The sequence below is a fragment of the Haliaeetus leucocephalus genome, unplaced genomic scaffold (assembly GCF_000737465.1).
Source record: "Haliaeetus leucocephalus isolate CR32 unplaced genomic scaffold, Haliaeetus_leucocephalus-4.0 Scaffold656, whole genome shotgun sequence".
Lineage (NCBI taxonomy): Eukaryota > Metazoa > Chordata > Aves > Accipitriformes > Accipitridae > Haliaeetus > Haliaeetus leucocephalus.
This window is the reverse complement of record NW_010973092.1, coordinates 9,543,256-9,558,607: the sequence shown is the minus strand read 5'-3', so window position 1 is coordinate 9,558,607 and position 15,352 is coordinate 9,543,256. Positions and strand designations below refer to the sequence as shown.

The following is a 15,352-nucleotide window of genomic DNA, read 5'->3' as shown; positions in this document are numbered from 1 at the left end:
CAGTGCTTCAGTAGCCAAATTCCAGTGGAGAATGTCCTCCCATAGTGAGAAGAACAGGAGCACCTGGGAACTGGGGTCTTTGGACTGTTAGACTGACAGTTGGAGTAGAAATGCATTTAAAGTAGAAATGCAATATAAAGTTTCTGGAGAAAAACGTGGGAGCTGATGTTGGCAGCTGGGCTATGGAGCCAGCTATAGGCCAGAGTCCTGTTCCCTTCTTGTACAGAGCAGATCAGGGAAAGCAGCCAGTGTAGGGTTGTCACGAGCAGATGTGCATGTCTGTACATACACGCACACACGCACAAACACATGCACCAAGAGGAGAGACAGGGAGTACAAAGATGGTGGGATTAGCACCCAAAGCTTGGAGTGAGATCAAGTACCAGGAATGTGCTGGGCGGTATAGTCTTTCCTTTCTAATACAGACAGGAGGCAGATCAGAGGAAACAAGAGATCTCTGGGGAGAAGTGAAAAGAAATACCATGATGCTAATGTTAAGAAATCGTATCGTCATCCTATAGGAGCAGTCTGTAGAAAGCCTGCCTGTGGAGCTGGGGAATAAGCCTGCACGTGTGTGTGCAATTTCCCTGTCTCATATGTTTGCATATGTGCGCACAAATACACATGTGTTGTTGGTTCTTGCATGCATAACTGTAATGGAAATCACTAGAGTTCAGATCACAACGACATGTTGAGTCTATTGAGGTTCATTCATGTAACTACCCTACAACCCTTAAAATAAATCCCTGGCAGATACGTTGAGATTCTGCAATTTTGTTAAAACTCCACAGCTATAGCTGTAAAACAGTTTCAACTGTGAGCTAGATTTGAAACACATTCATCCTAAATGATTTAATAACAATGATTCCTCTTTATATGCAATTTCCTAGAATTTATTTGCCGTTTTCACCGCTCTTACAACTCATCACTTGTATTTAAATTAAGCGCACGATTGTTCACTCTGTGTTTGAGAAGCAAGTCATTGCATCGACCCGCTCCATGATCTGACATCCTCTCCCTCCCAGTCTGTTGCTTAAATGCTCTCCCTAGGAGACCCCTTAGCCCTCCGGAAAGGCACCTTTACTTCTGGTTTCTCTTCATGTGGATGAAAGTGGAGCCTGCCTCTCTCTCTAGCACACAAAGGCCTCCCTGCTGAGCGGAGAGCACACGTAACCAGGCTTCACCTTCCCTTCAGCTCCTTTTCTCTGGTCAGTCATTAGACCCCCCCAAGACATATCCCACCTCCTCGTTTAGGACACTAATAGAAGACAGGTGGTTATTCAGAACCAGTGGCTGGCAAAAGCAGTTGTCTTTTCCCATATGAAATCCCACAGACCTGCCCTTTATCCATTGTGACATGGGTATTGTTTATATTGCAAATAAAGGTTGTCTCTAAATGTGGGTGGGTTGGCCCAGGCTTGCTAGCGGAGGTTAAAATAGCAATGAAGACAAGGAAACTCAGCTTTGCTGCTTCAGACAGACCCAATGGAAATTCCAGAATGGATCTCCATCTGCTAACTCAAGAGACTGTATTTTAACCTAAGTTAGTAATTTTCAGCTAAGAAAATGCATGTTTGGGTTTTTTTTCCACCAGGAAGGTTGTTAGAAAACTTTTATACTAAGTATGGGCAGGAAGAGGGAGCATGTGAAGAGGAGCTGTTGGAGTTCATCTGTATAGCAAGGAGGGCGTGAGATGTGCTTGGCGGTTTCTATGCTGTACTGTAAAATTCGTAGGAATGCAAGATCAGAGTTAAGGTTGGTATTGAACCCTTAACAGTTGGGTTTTTTTCATTTCCTAACAATTTGGGCATTTAGTTGGTTGAGGGTCTTGTTTGGGTTTTGGGGGTTTTGGTTTTCAATTTGTCCTACTGAAAATATTCAGAGAGAGAGTTTCAAAGCTATTGGGAAGAAGACGACCAAGATGCGTGAGGCTACTGTGGAAGTATCACCCTTATGGGGTGGTGCATGTCAGAGGCATGTCTGGGAACATGCAGTGAGTCTGAAAGGAGAGCGAAGAGACAGAGCCACGCTGCTCACTGAAGGGTAGAGCCACGTACAAGTGGCTGGCAAGGAGCCCTTTCCTTTCTGAAGGTCAACAGTGTGCATACACATTTCAGTGAGTTTTCTTTATAAGTGGGTCAGCATTTACTCAGCAAATGATTACAGCAGATGGTGTAATTTAGAATCTATGACAAAACTTTTAATAGATCAGGGCTAACATGATGACAAGGAGCTCTGCGCCATTCTCCATTCCTGATTTCTGCTTTGCCTTGGGGTAAAAATCATGCCTGGGATTGGATTTTCTCCTCTGCACATTCCATCTGAGCAACTCAAACCACTTGTTTGAACATCCTGTAAGAGGGATCCCCACATTTCTCTACTCCTGTGTCCTTATTGTTATTGTTTTTAAATCCAACAATTAAGGGAAGGTGGCAGGAAGATACCAAACAGGTAAACACGGTCCCTTTGAGGAGCAGAGCTTTTGAAGGAAAAAGCCACAGTTTGAAGAAAGTAACAAAGGCTGCATTTGTGTATTTTGCTCCATGGAGCTGAAAATATCTAGTAAATTGATCCCGTGGGAGTAATAAATACACATTACTTTATCTTGTACTTCATGTCCTATACCCCTGAGCCTTGATAGAACAACACCACTTAATAGACTTAAAAAAAGAGTAATTACAGTCATTGGTTGTGTGATATTTCAGCCCTTCCAGCCCTGCCTGACCTTCTAATTTAGCTCACCGTGTCTAACTAATGCATTTATATTCATCTTTTATGAAGCATGTGTAGTACAAAATTGACTTTGCAGCCTTTAGCAAGCTGTCTTACCAGGTTTAGGATCTGGTTAGTACAGCGTACTGTATAGCATATGTACATTTACAGCAGAATCTTGCATGCATATGGTTCTGATCAACTATTACTTTTTATCCTTTTGGAAATAAAATAAAAAATATTTATTCCGTTTCATCCTCCCCTCCCCTTTTTAAAGCTTTTATTCATTGCGGCATTATTTACAGCTAAACATGCAGGCAGAAAGATGCAAGCATTTTTAAAATGATTACCACTAATGTTTCTACTTGTCAGAAGTGCTTAAATTTTCCTGCACTTTGTCTAAAAACTTAGCACTTTTACCTTTTAAGAATAACAAATTTATAAGATCTTACCAAGCTGATTTACAAACACACCTGACAGTTTATGATGAATGATGTTGCAAAATGTACAATATGTTTCTCTGTCATTTCTATGCATGTATATATTAAGAAGAAGATTAAGAAGAGAGAGAACCCCCCTCTGAAAGAAACCCTTGAGTTAGAGAGCACACGCACAAATCTCTCTCCTGCGTTTCCTCATAACTTCCTGCTCACTTCACTCATCCAGTAGAGCACAATTGTTCTCTGTGCATTTTCTCCCACCATATGGTATCCTCATTACCATACACTAAGGGTCCATATGGGGAACTTGTGAAGTGAACTGTATTCATTTTAACTGCCAGATGAGCAGCCTTTTGCTTTGCAAGCTTAGCTTAAGTCATCTGCTGTCTTTATGTTGTTATGGCAACACAGCACCAATAAAAAATTCTAATCTACTGTAAGTGTCTGGGATCACAGTATTTTAAATGCTTGCCGTAACTGTCCTCTAAGTGAAGATGCTTGTTCTTTTAGTATGACAAAGGGTTATTGTCAACTCCAGCAGGTGGCAGTAAAGAAATTGTTTCTTTTTTTTTTTAACCTTTTAGAAAAAAATTTTTTTTTTCCTTTTTCCCCATCTCCCCCCACCTCAAAAAGTCAGAGAATTACACAACATGGTCAGTCCTCTACATTTCCTAGGATTTCTGATGCTGAGGTTGGAACTGCAGGTGATACTTTTAAGTTGCAACTCAAATACTAAAGGCAGTAAAGTATGAAACTGCGATGGCAGCTCATGCACTTTAGTGACAGAGACCCGGGCTCAAGTACCAATTCGCCGGGATTCTGAAGCCACCATAGCTACACAGCTGGTTCTGTTTTGGAGCTGTTTTTTAGCTACATTTCCAAACTCCTGAATCAAATGCAAAGCTAATTAAGAATATCTTATAGTAATGGAAGTAGGCAGCACCATCCTTAAATATAAATCATTTTCACCTCCGCAGGCCACATGATATGTTGCATCTCTGTCTCTCTGTCTGTATTGAAAGTGAATGTTTGTAGTCTCAGTTCATCAGTTCACATTAGCCTCATGCTGAATATTTAAACACAGAACAATTTGAACACACCATGAAGAGAGACAGTGACTGCACTTTCACTTCGAACAGCAAGAGCTCATCTAATAATAATTTAGTAAATCAGCCATTTAGTGGCTCAGTTGTACACTGTATTGTGCCAAATAATATTCAGTTCAACTGTATGCTAGTGAAATTGAAATTCAGACTCCAGTCACATGGCACATTTTTGCTCAATGGAGAGATGAAATGGAAAATCACCCTCCCAATAGACTGTTTGAATGTAGTGATTTATCAAAAATATAGCAGAGTGACAAAATAAACAGGATTTGGTTGTATGTGGTACAATCTATTCTAATTAGCCTTTTATTGTTGTGGTTTCTTCTGCACAGATTATTTGATAATTCAGGATTTGCACTTACATCTTCAGTTTCTTTTGTATATAGGCAGAGAACAGATATGCGTAGTTGCTGCGCAGTTACAGTCCTTTAAGGCCCAGTCCTGTGGGGACTGTGGTGAGACCTTTATTGCCATATTTCGAGTCCTGGCTCTCAGGGAACACCGTGCCCTCAGGAGCAATGGGAAAACGCAGCTGCTGCCTTTCCTCCTCATGAAGCGCCATGTCTGTTACTTCATAGCATGAAAGCAATATCAGATTAATTTCTTTTCCCTCTTTAAGGCTATCAGGATTTGTAGGGAGTGGTAGTATCTTATATTAGACTAACTGATACAACTGGAAAAAAACCAGACAAGCTTCTGGGTGCCCAAGCCTTGCTTCCTGCGTGCCGACTGTTCCTTTTCTCGCCCGTATCAGGGGGTCTAATAAAAGATATTACCTCACCCTACAAAACTTGCCCTGGTTGTAACCATAGACCATTGTGACTTCAGCCAAACTGCTATGCTTTAAGGCTGTCTCTGATGAAGATGGGGGAGAGAATATTTTCCTAGAAAGTATGTTGTGAAGTTTAATTTGTTCCCATTAAAGTGGTGCTTTGAGATCTTTGAATGCAGGGCATTGCAGAAGTGTGAAGTAATGTCTATAATCTCACCTACAGTTTCCATTTCTAGCCTACTTTTAGGTGTTATGCAGTGGTTTACGTGGTGATGTAAAATATGATTGCCGTGTATTTCTCACAACACAGTCCAATTGAGTAGCAGAAAAAGCATCCTCCTAACCATCATGATGCCATTTAGCAGAGAGTGCTGGAAGCAATAGGATGCCTGTTGTCGTAATTCTTCTAAGAAATACAGAGCTTCACAATCTCTACTCAACTGCTGACACTTGAAAACTCAAACATTTTGGTAAAATGAATCAAGCAGTAATGTTTCTTTTATGAGATCTCCTCACGGGAAGGGAAGGTTTGGCACCATTTGGAGATCAGGCTCAGTGATCCATCATAGCAAAGTCAGCTGTCCTGGTGTGTCTCATAGGTCACTCGATCGAACCAGTGGCTCTTACAACTATATTATTGCTTATGGAACAGTAATTGAGGCACCATGGTTAAAAATTACTTGGTCTAATAGGCAGTGAACAATTTGCACTCAATACAATTATAAGCCAAATCATTCATTTCATAACACTTGGACTAATTTATTTGTTGACCTTCTAATATCCATAGCTCTTCAGTAGTATTAACTGCAACTCAGACAAAATCTCTTGTTCATTTTACTTTCATTGATTTTTCTTCCATTGAGGCAATAACTGTTGTTTGAGTACAACCTTTTCTTTCTGTTGTAAAAGTCAATCATGTAACTTATGTTGATATAACTCAACTGGACTGAAATGTCCTCTAAGTACAATAGCATACAGTCTCATGCTACTTGTATAAACACGGATATGCATTTTGGATCTATTTTAAAGAATGTTTCGGAATATATTTGTGACTATAGATGACAAATTATACACTTGTCGAGAGGAGAATGAAAACAAAACACAAGAGCATTTTTTAAACCAGTGCCTCGTGTATGTAAACACATGGGACATCTAAGATACAGAAATTTTGGAATTTGTCTCTGTTAATTTTGGTTTTTAGGATGACCTAAGTGTCTTTACTAATAATGCTATATTCATAATTTCTTCTGGACATTGCATCTTGTCTCTTGAAGTCCTAACATTTTACAGTTAGAGGTGCTTAATTTTTCCAAATGTGAGCTTCTGACAAATAAAATGTGTGTAAAAGTATTTTTTTAATAAACAGGAAAGAAATAATAATAATATATTGATAATCTGATTTTTCTTTCATTTTTTTTCAGCTTTAAACTATCATGAGAGCTAAGAGTTTTTGATGATTGAAAAAGTTACCAAAATACTGATGTATTTTGAAAAACCAGTGGCGAGTTTTGAAGCACTTCCATAAAATATGTTGGCATAGTGACAGTGGTAGTCTTTTCACTCACCACCAAAAAGGAACCCTAGATTGTGTAAAATGGTGTGCCTGCTTTTACATTGTGGAGGTGCACACAGAAAGATAGTGTTATCTCTGTGAAATGTTGGATAAATTTAATTTCTTAAATACGTGGTTATTCAACATTTATACTTCCTTTGGATAATTTCAGCTGAATTTTTAAAGCTGTAAATTAAAAATAATTGTATGAGGAACAAAATATCTTTTGTTTCTGATAAGCCAGTTGAAAATTTTTCAGAATATATGCTAGGAAGCACTTCATTGAAGTAGTCTTTCTGAGCCAAAGCCTCTTTGTACAATAAAATACTCTAAGTCCTTTGAACACATAGTTATAAAATATAGTTGTTACACATTTGGCATTTTATGCTTCCCTAGAAATTACCACTTGGTATCTACACGTAATCTATGGTCTGTCTTTTCATTTCAATTGGGTCTGAAGTGGTCCTTCGTTGTAATGAGAATGCCCCTTTCAAGAGACTTCTTTTAATTATACCGATGATAAAATGTAAGTGAAAGTAGTCATTTGTAGGGGTTATGACTGAGCAGTGTTTTAACTGTAATACTAAAACCTACCAACATTATTCCAGTCTCTATTTCAACATTTTTATGCACTCACTCTCCACAGAACATAGTGGAATATCATTGTAGGTCAGAATTTCAATGCATCTTATTTTTCAGTTTTCCTCCTGCTATTAAAAGTAACCCGAACTCTCAATTTCTACTAACACTTCCTACCTGAAGCGTACAATCCAACAAAGGGACAGTTTCACAGATCTTAATGATATGCTGGGGTTTTTTTTGTTTTGTTCTGGTTTGTTGGGTTTTTTTCCCCTTCATTAGAAGAAAATCCTGGTAGGTCTTTAATTGCATATAGGTGAACACTTGTTTTTTACAGAAAACAGCTGGTTTGGCATACTTAGATATTTATATGAGTAAAAGCGTTAATAAAGACCAACTCTGAAAATTAAACAGACAAAACACATATGTACAATTTACACTTTAAGTGCTAGATATCTCTGCTGATTTAACTCAGTAGACATTCTTGCTTTGCAATACCAAACATAATTTTATATCTCTACAGATTTAAATGCAGTCAAGTGAATTATGCCACCAAATACAGTCTAGATTTGGCCTAATGGGAGAACAATTTGAAAGTGATACAACTGGACTTGTGTTGGAAAGTCTTTGTGTATATAAATGATGGAAAATAGATATCAGCCTGTCTACTTGCTGAGTAAAATGTTTTTCACTCTTACAAATACATAATTGGATATCTACATTGTGCCACACACAAAATCACAAGCCACATTTAATCTTTTTTTTTTTTTTTAAATCCTAAGTATTCCAGGGAATTCTTCTAATGGGCACAATGATATGATCTGCAGAATAAAGCTTCTAAAACAGCCTGTGCAGTATCTTTGAACAACGGTCTCAGAATTTAGTGTCTCTGTTCATTTTTCCAAATTCTTTTTGAGTTTACTTAAGTCCAGACCCTTCAAATAATTCAAAACATTCTTCTTCTTCCATAAGGGGACTTTGACAACTTTCCAAAAATATATGGGTATAAAATGGTCAGGAGAAGACTTTGAGTAATAACTCTTCTTTTTTTTTCTTTTTTTTTTCTTGCAACTCTCATCTGCAGCTGTTTTCAAGAAATAGGAATGTTAATACTATGAAGAGCAGAGGAAGAGCTATCAGAAAATCTTACATATGCCAAACCAAAAAAAAACCCCACCAAACCCAAACGTAAAAGCTCATTAATCTCAATAATGAACATCTGCTTCAAAGTACTCTAGATGCTAGTACAAATAGTTTGGGGTAAATTTTCAAAGAGAGATGCCTGAGGTTCCTATCTAAGATTGTTTTGTACATGTCTCTATATATTTTGCCCAGGGACTGAAGGTAGCTATGGCACATAAGGAGAATTTAATGCACAAAATGTGCTTTTAGGTCATTGTGGCAAACCTTTGAGGTCAGATAGAAGAAAAGAATCTAATGTTATCATTTGTTTGTTCATATGTTCATGGATAAATCAGGAATAACCTTTTTGTTGTCTAGATAGATGGGAATAGTATGAGTCACTGTAAACTGGTGGGATGGAGGAATTTCTGTAAAGGAAGTTGGTGAAGAATTTTTTGCTAGCCATTGAGTTGAGTTTATGTGGACTTACCCATTCATGATCTAGTTTGTATCTCTCATTTATTTTGTTTTCTGATTCACTGGATCCGACAAACTGATCATAGTATGAAAGGTGGGATTGCATAACTAAGGCAAAATACGTGCAGAAGAACTGGTCTTTACATGCTGGGATAAATACTGCAGTCTTTTGTACAGCATGAAAAATGTGTTTCCTTTCGTGATCTCACTATGTTTCAAACTGTGGGATCTGTCCTTAGATCCTCACGGTGTGAGCTTGCAAGGTAGCCTGTGGGAAATGCTGTAGAAGATGCCAGAGAATTACCACAGTGTCGATTTCTTCATGACAGTGTTAGTGACTCCCAAATATGACTGACATCTACCCGCTACCAGTTGATGTGTTGTAGGATGTGAATAGATATGAGTACAATGTAGTAATATCTACCAGCCATGTTCTGTGTACATGGAAGGTAGATTGTCCTCATAAGTTAAAATTTGACAACCCTGAAGGGTTCCTGCAGGTAGCTATAAATGCCTTTTTCTGGTAAAGTTAGGAGTCTGAGGCAAGACATACTGTAAAAATACTTAGAAGAATCAAAGTTCTACAGCTATCTGAGGGACGTCGGTGTGGGTCGTGTAATCACCATTGGATAAAGTCCCTAAAAGAGGTGATTTAAGCACTGGCAGAGTGATTTTAGTTCTGCATATCTGCTCTCACACACCCACTCTTCTCCTTTGGACTTAGAGACCTAACATTAGCAGAGAACTCCAGAGCTTTTAGCAGCAAAACCATTCAAACTACTTGCCAGCTGCTTCAGTTGATGATAATATGGTGGGAGCATCCAGACTCTCAAATGTCAGTTTATTCAAAGACTTATTCCAATGCAACTATATTAATGCTAGTTTATTCCATGCTACTGTATATCTAGATGGAGTACACATATGTGCTAGCTACTAATTCTGTTGCCATTGTTATGTGCCCATCATTTATGGAAATGAAGACCAGCGGCATGAGTGGTGTGGATTAAAAAAGGAGGCTGATACTTTTTTTAGTATCTAAGTACACCATATTAACAGGAGGATAATAGGGGTAAGATGGGAGACTTGCAAGGACAGACTTACAGGTGATTGTCATAATTTTGTTGCTTCTTTTGTCAGCAGTATTTGCAATGGGGACTGAATAGGGTGTGTTTTCCCTATTGCTATGCATTTATCACCTTTGTGGTTAAGAGGAGTTTTAATCATCGATTCTCAATGTTTATGGCTAGATGCCTGCTCGCATTTGCACTTCAGTGTTTGTTCTTTCTGCTGCCTCATATAGGCTTTCTATATTTTATTTATAAGGTTGGCTCATTGTGGAGCAGGTGGTAAGGTCATGCATGACTGTTTTTAGTGCTGTAGATTTAGGCTGTGATTTTCAGTTTGGGTGGAGGCTGATGAGACTACAATGACTTGGAAAAGCTAAGGTTCTAGCTCCCACTGTAGACTTATTTTCTGGAAATTGCCGTTGACATTCAGTGACAGGAATTCAGTGCACTTCCATCCTATAGGCAGCGGTAAGCAGAACCTTATTTTTTTTACCCCTCAAGTGAAGTATGTTGTCTTTCTCTCTCATTTTGCCTTCCTGTCTATATGGTGTTTACTTCTTCAGTATGATTCAATTATAATATACGGAAACAATTCAGTTGTTTGTTTGCTAGAGAAGTTTTCATCTTTGTGTGAGTACAAATATCTTCTTAGTGAATTGGCCCTGTTATTTTATACTTCCCATTAGGCTGGCATAGTTCCCTCAGTTTTACAGTAAATGGGGGATCTTTACATTTTGAATGGCTTTTATGAGTCTTTATAAAACTATAATTGCTGAAAATGATACAATAATGCAGTTCTCAGTGTAGATTTGGAGAGATGGGAGGTTCTGGACAGGCTGAAACTCTTGTATACCGAGCTAGATGGCTGGCACTTTAGATCTGTGGCATCCTTTTAAATGGCTCTCTACCAAAATGTTGGTTTTGCCTTCACACTTGAAAGAGGTGTTCACAATTTTATCTTTATCTTTTAAAATATAATGTATAGACAAATTTTAAGTTTAAAACTTAGTTCTAACACACATATCCTTAACTAGCGCATTTATAGTTTCACCCATTAAAAAACAAAGGAGAAGTTTGAGCACAGATTATTTTTATTTTGACTTGAAATTTCAGAATGTGACCTTACCAAGGTGAAGAAGGGAACTGGAGTCTGATGTTCAACATTTTGACTCTGCAGAAGAGGTTTTTTCTTGCAAGTAGCCATGAGAGTAGGAAGTTAGAAGGCAGAGCCAGGAGGTCAGACATAAGAGTCAAGGAAGTATGAATGACATCATCATCCCTAAGTACCCTTTCAGAAGATGAATGAGCTCTCTCTTGTATTACAATGCTAAAGAGCATTAGAAGGTGATATGATATCTAGACAACACATAAGATAAATGCCTCAGAGTATGCTAGAACAGCTTCCCCCCCACGCCCTCCACAAGTACATAAATCCTTTGGGGTGGTCTCAATAATACAATATGTGGCTGATGAGTATTATATATTGTGGTCAGCTTCGTCTTGACAAAATTCATTTAGATTTAACAAGTACCTTGAACATTATCTAATTTAGTTACTTAAGCCAAATAACTCAGTGTAATTCTAGATACCCTTTAGCTCACTAGACTCACAGCCCTTCTGGGACACAGAGGGGATTTTTTTCACTAGTTGCTGAATAAAAAGTAAGAAGATGTCAACAGAAGAAATATCCCATCTTTTTTAAAGCTGGCAGAAAATGTGTTTATCATGATAAAACTTGACACAAAATGTTTTCGTCATGTTAAAACTTGAAATGCAAGTTTTGTGATCTTAATTCCTTCCTTCTGAAGGAATGCATGCCACAAACGACACATGCAGATTTGCTGTAATGTTGGTTCAAGGTACCTGCTGTCAGAAGTGGATTCAATCTGAATTTCAGTCTTTGTGCTTCAAAAGCACAGTTGTTCTGGTATGATTTATATAATCTTTCCTACAGTAATTTTGGAATATGCAAAGTTGCAGCAGACTTCACTACCCAGCCTCCTCTTCTGCTTATGTAAACATCCCTTAGTATTTTCAAGAGAAAAATTTGATTTAAATATCTAATTACATTCCTGTTTCAAAAATTAAAAAAGTAAAAATCCCTCAGTAGAAAATCAGGTTCAGTTTGGAAGAAAAATGGCCTCTGGATCTGTGGTGTGTTGCTGCATGGAGGGCAGAGTTCTGATGCATCATATTTAATCACTAAAGTAATCTTTCCTCTTTTCAATATTTGATCAGTTGTTATTTTTATAGAAATAAAATGAAGCTCATTTGAAATAAAATGCAAGACAAGAAGACCCTCACTTTAGCTCTAACTAAATGCTGTAAAGTCCTTTATTTTAAACCGAAAGCTGTCAGACTTTTAGCATTAATAGAAGAGTGGATCTTTCTTGACAAATGCCCCCATAAATTAGATATTAGCTTTAGTCAAACTCTGTCTCTCTCAGGAAATATTTCCACTTGCATATTCAATTGGAAGGACCTTACATGATGCCCACTTACTGCTATGAAAATCTAGGCTTCCGAGATGAAGGCAAAGAAAAATTTCTGTGAACAAAGGAGTATCTGGAATAACAGACCTTGAGCTTATGCAGAGATTTCTTTTTATGGAACGTGAGTTTCACTCACTTTTTGATGTCTGTCTGCTGCTCTGTCCAGCTATCTATCTGTTTATCTATCACCATTGCAGTGGTAACATGCAGTATCAATTGGATTTGAAAAGACATAGATCTTTTATATTAGCTGTCCTTTTTTATAATACCTTTTACAAATTTAATCAATGCATTTTAATATACAATATAGTTTAAGTGCAATATACAATAAATATTCAAGCTTCATCTTAAACATGCTCTAGCCTTTAAATTGTTAAAACTGCAGTGCCCTTTCAATCTACTTACATAATGTCATAAAATATACATTTCAAGGTAAATGAAGTCAGCTACTTCAATTTAGTCCCTCAAACTCGTAGTAAATGAGAGGTTAACACTATGGTGCCAAACCCATTATTGAGTAAATTTAGCACCTTGGACAGCTCTGTAAAATCTTTATTGCTTTCCTGACCTGCTCGTCATGTTCTGTCTATGTGTTCAGTGCCTCTCAGCTCTGATTGAAAGGCAATATATTAGATCCCGAACACAAACATGCTCGGGGGCTGCTTCACTGTGAGCGTAATGACATGGAGGTGAGAACAATTTTCTGGTCACCGCAATCCAAGCACCTTGCAAGGTCTGTTGCTCTAACTTATAGAGGACTTTGGGGGCTCCTTTGTATGTAGAGTCGTAACAGTAGCTTCTGTGGTAATTTAAGCAGAGCTGCAAAGGGTTTAAGGCGCAGTCAGAAAACAAGAAGTTAATGTCTTGAGCATGTCTGTCGTAGCATTTTACTGTGTATTTTTAAAGCTAGTTTGTGTCTATAGGAGCTACCGTCAGCTCTTCAGTAGAAGATACCACTACTTGACACAGGAGTTTTTGTGTAACATCTACTTTGTATGATCTGAAAATGTCATAAACAAGAAATGCTTTTATTGTGTGAAAATATTGTTAGAGAAAGTATGAAACTCAAATTTACAGTCTCTGAAAATGTTGAAAAAATATAACTATTGACTAGCTAGGAAATTTGAATGCTACTTGTCAAGCATATTTCAATAAAAGATCACGACAATTAGTTTTATTTATATGCAATTTGATATGGCATCAAAGAACTTCCGATGTTTAAGAACTGGAATTTATTTGATATTAGGTAGAGTGGCTGTAAGATTCCATGTAATTACCTCATTTTTTAACATGGTCTTCAAACTCTTTTTAGATGCATTCTAAGGTTTTTAGCTCAGCATTACATAAATAACTATGATTAGTCAGGTAGAGCAGAAATGACTATTTAAACTTTCTTTTTTTTTTTTTTTTAGTAATTTGGCATAATGACAACTTAGGTTAACAGTATTCCAAAGCACTCTGTGGGCTCTGTATCACATTCTAATTTTCCATCAGTGAAATATATAGTGCAAACAATTTCTACTGAAGTGAAATAAATCCTAGTTTGCAAAGTCAAACACCTGTGCAGTAATTTTCCACCTAAAATCATGGATTGAAAAAGATAACATTTTCCAGTAACATCTCTGTTCTTCTCTAGTTTGTACCTTCAGTATGAAGCAAAAAGGGCAACTCAGTGTTCTGATGATTCTGGTAAAGCAACAAGGATTGATCGTACCTCAATGTTGTTTGTAGTCTGTCCGTCCATGATTATACGGCTAACTGTTGTGGTCAAGGTACACAAAAATAAACCCCAAACAATAACCACAACAGAAAGAAAAAAAGAAAAAAAAAGAAACCAAACAAAAAAACAGAAATAAGCTGTATCAGCTTAACTCCTCAGAATCTGTTTCAAATGTAGTGATTTAAAAATCCATCAATTATATATTACATCTCAGTTCCTATATGGAAAATCATTTAAATGTGTGTTCTGAGAGAGGGGTGTGTGCAGCAGAAGGCAAACCTAAATGTTTACTGGGAGTACAAAAATCCTCCATCTCATTTTTGAATTTAGGACATTATATATGTCATAAGTAGTTACTGCAGTATGACAACTATTTTATCTTATATTATAGAGAATTTAAAATTGAAAAAAATGCTAATATGCATCTAAAAGCTTGTCATTTGAAGAGTTGTTCAAGGATTTTTGAAGAGGTTATGGTGACAGCAAAATGAACGCAATTATATCTCTATTTTCTGATCAGAGTCTACAGTATATGAAAATTGAGCATTACTGTTTCTTTTTGGTATAAAATATGGCTATTGTGTAAAATATTTTAAGTTAAAAAGTTTAACTTTGTAGAAAACTGTAAAATCCTTAGAACTATTTTTGTGAGCTACTTGCAGAAATATACCGTGGTGAATAGCATTTTGTTAGTATATTTGAGCAATACTTAGGGGCTGGGAATTGCAAAAATATATTGTTTTACTCAAAGGAGAGTCTTGACTGGTTTTGATCAGCCAATTGGGAATCTGCTAGATGCTTTGAAAGAATAAGAAAAAAAAATTATTCTAGGTTAATTCTGCAATGCATTTTTACATTTTCTATCAGGATAGTTCATAGAGATTTTTCCACACTGTAAAATGTAAGAACACAGGAAATGCTATCATTAATTGAATGCCAGTTTAAAATACTCTAAGAAATATTAAGTTAAAAAGAACATATAGGAAAATGGAAAAAAAAAAAATTCCCCAAATGGAGAACTAAATCCCAGATTGTTTTAAATTCTGCTGTCCATGCAGGGAATGTTTCCAGGAAACACTGCACCATACTGGGCCATTCTTTCATACAGCATGTGTTTTCCTCTTGTGCATCATTTTATGTACATGGATCCTACCCTGACCCACCATATCAGGATACAAACCAGAGAAGTTGAAAGGTTACATTACCAGTAGCATAGGACTGATTGGATATCTTTTGAATGTGGCCTGCTGGGTAAGGTCACAATTCCTGCAGTATGCAATTAAGAATAAAATAAACACATTGAAGGGATTCAT

The 15,352-nt window shown here is 37.1% G+C and overlaps 1 protein-coding gene across 2 annotated transcripts in view; it reads left to right on the top strand.

The window, feature by feature from the left end:
- Positions 1-15,352, top strand: part of EBF1 (early B-cell factor 1) — a 282,327-nt gene that overhangs the window by 253,870 nt on the left and 13,105 nt on the right. The gene's annotated exons all lie outside the window — the stretch shown is intronic.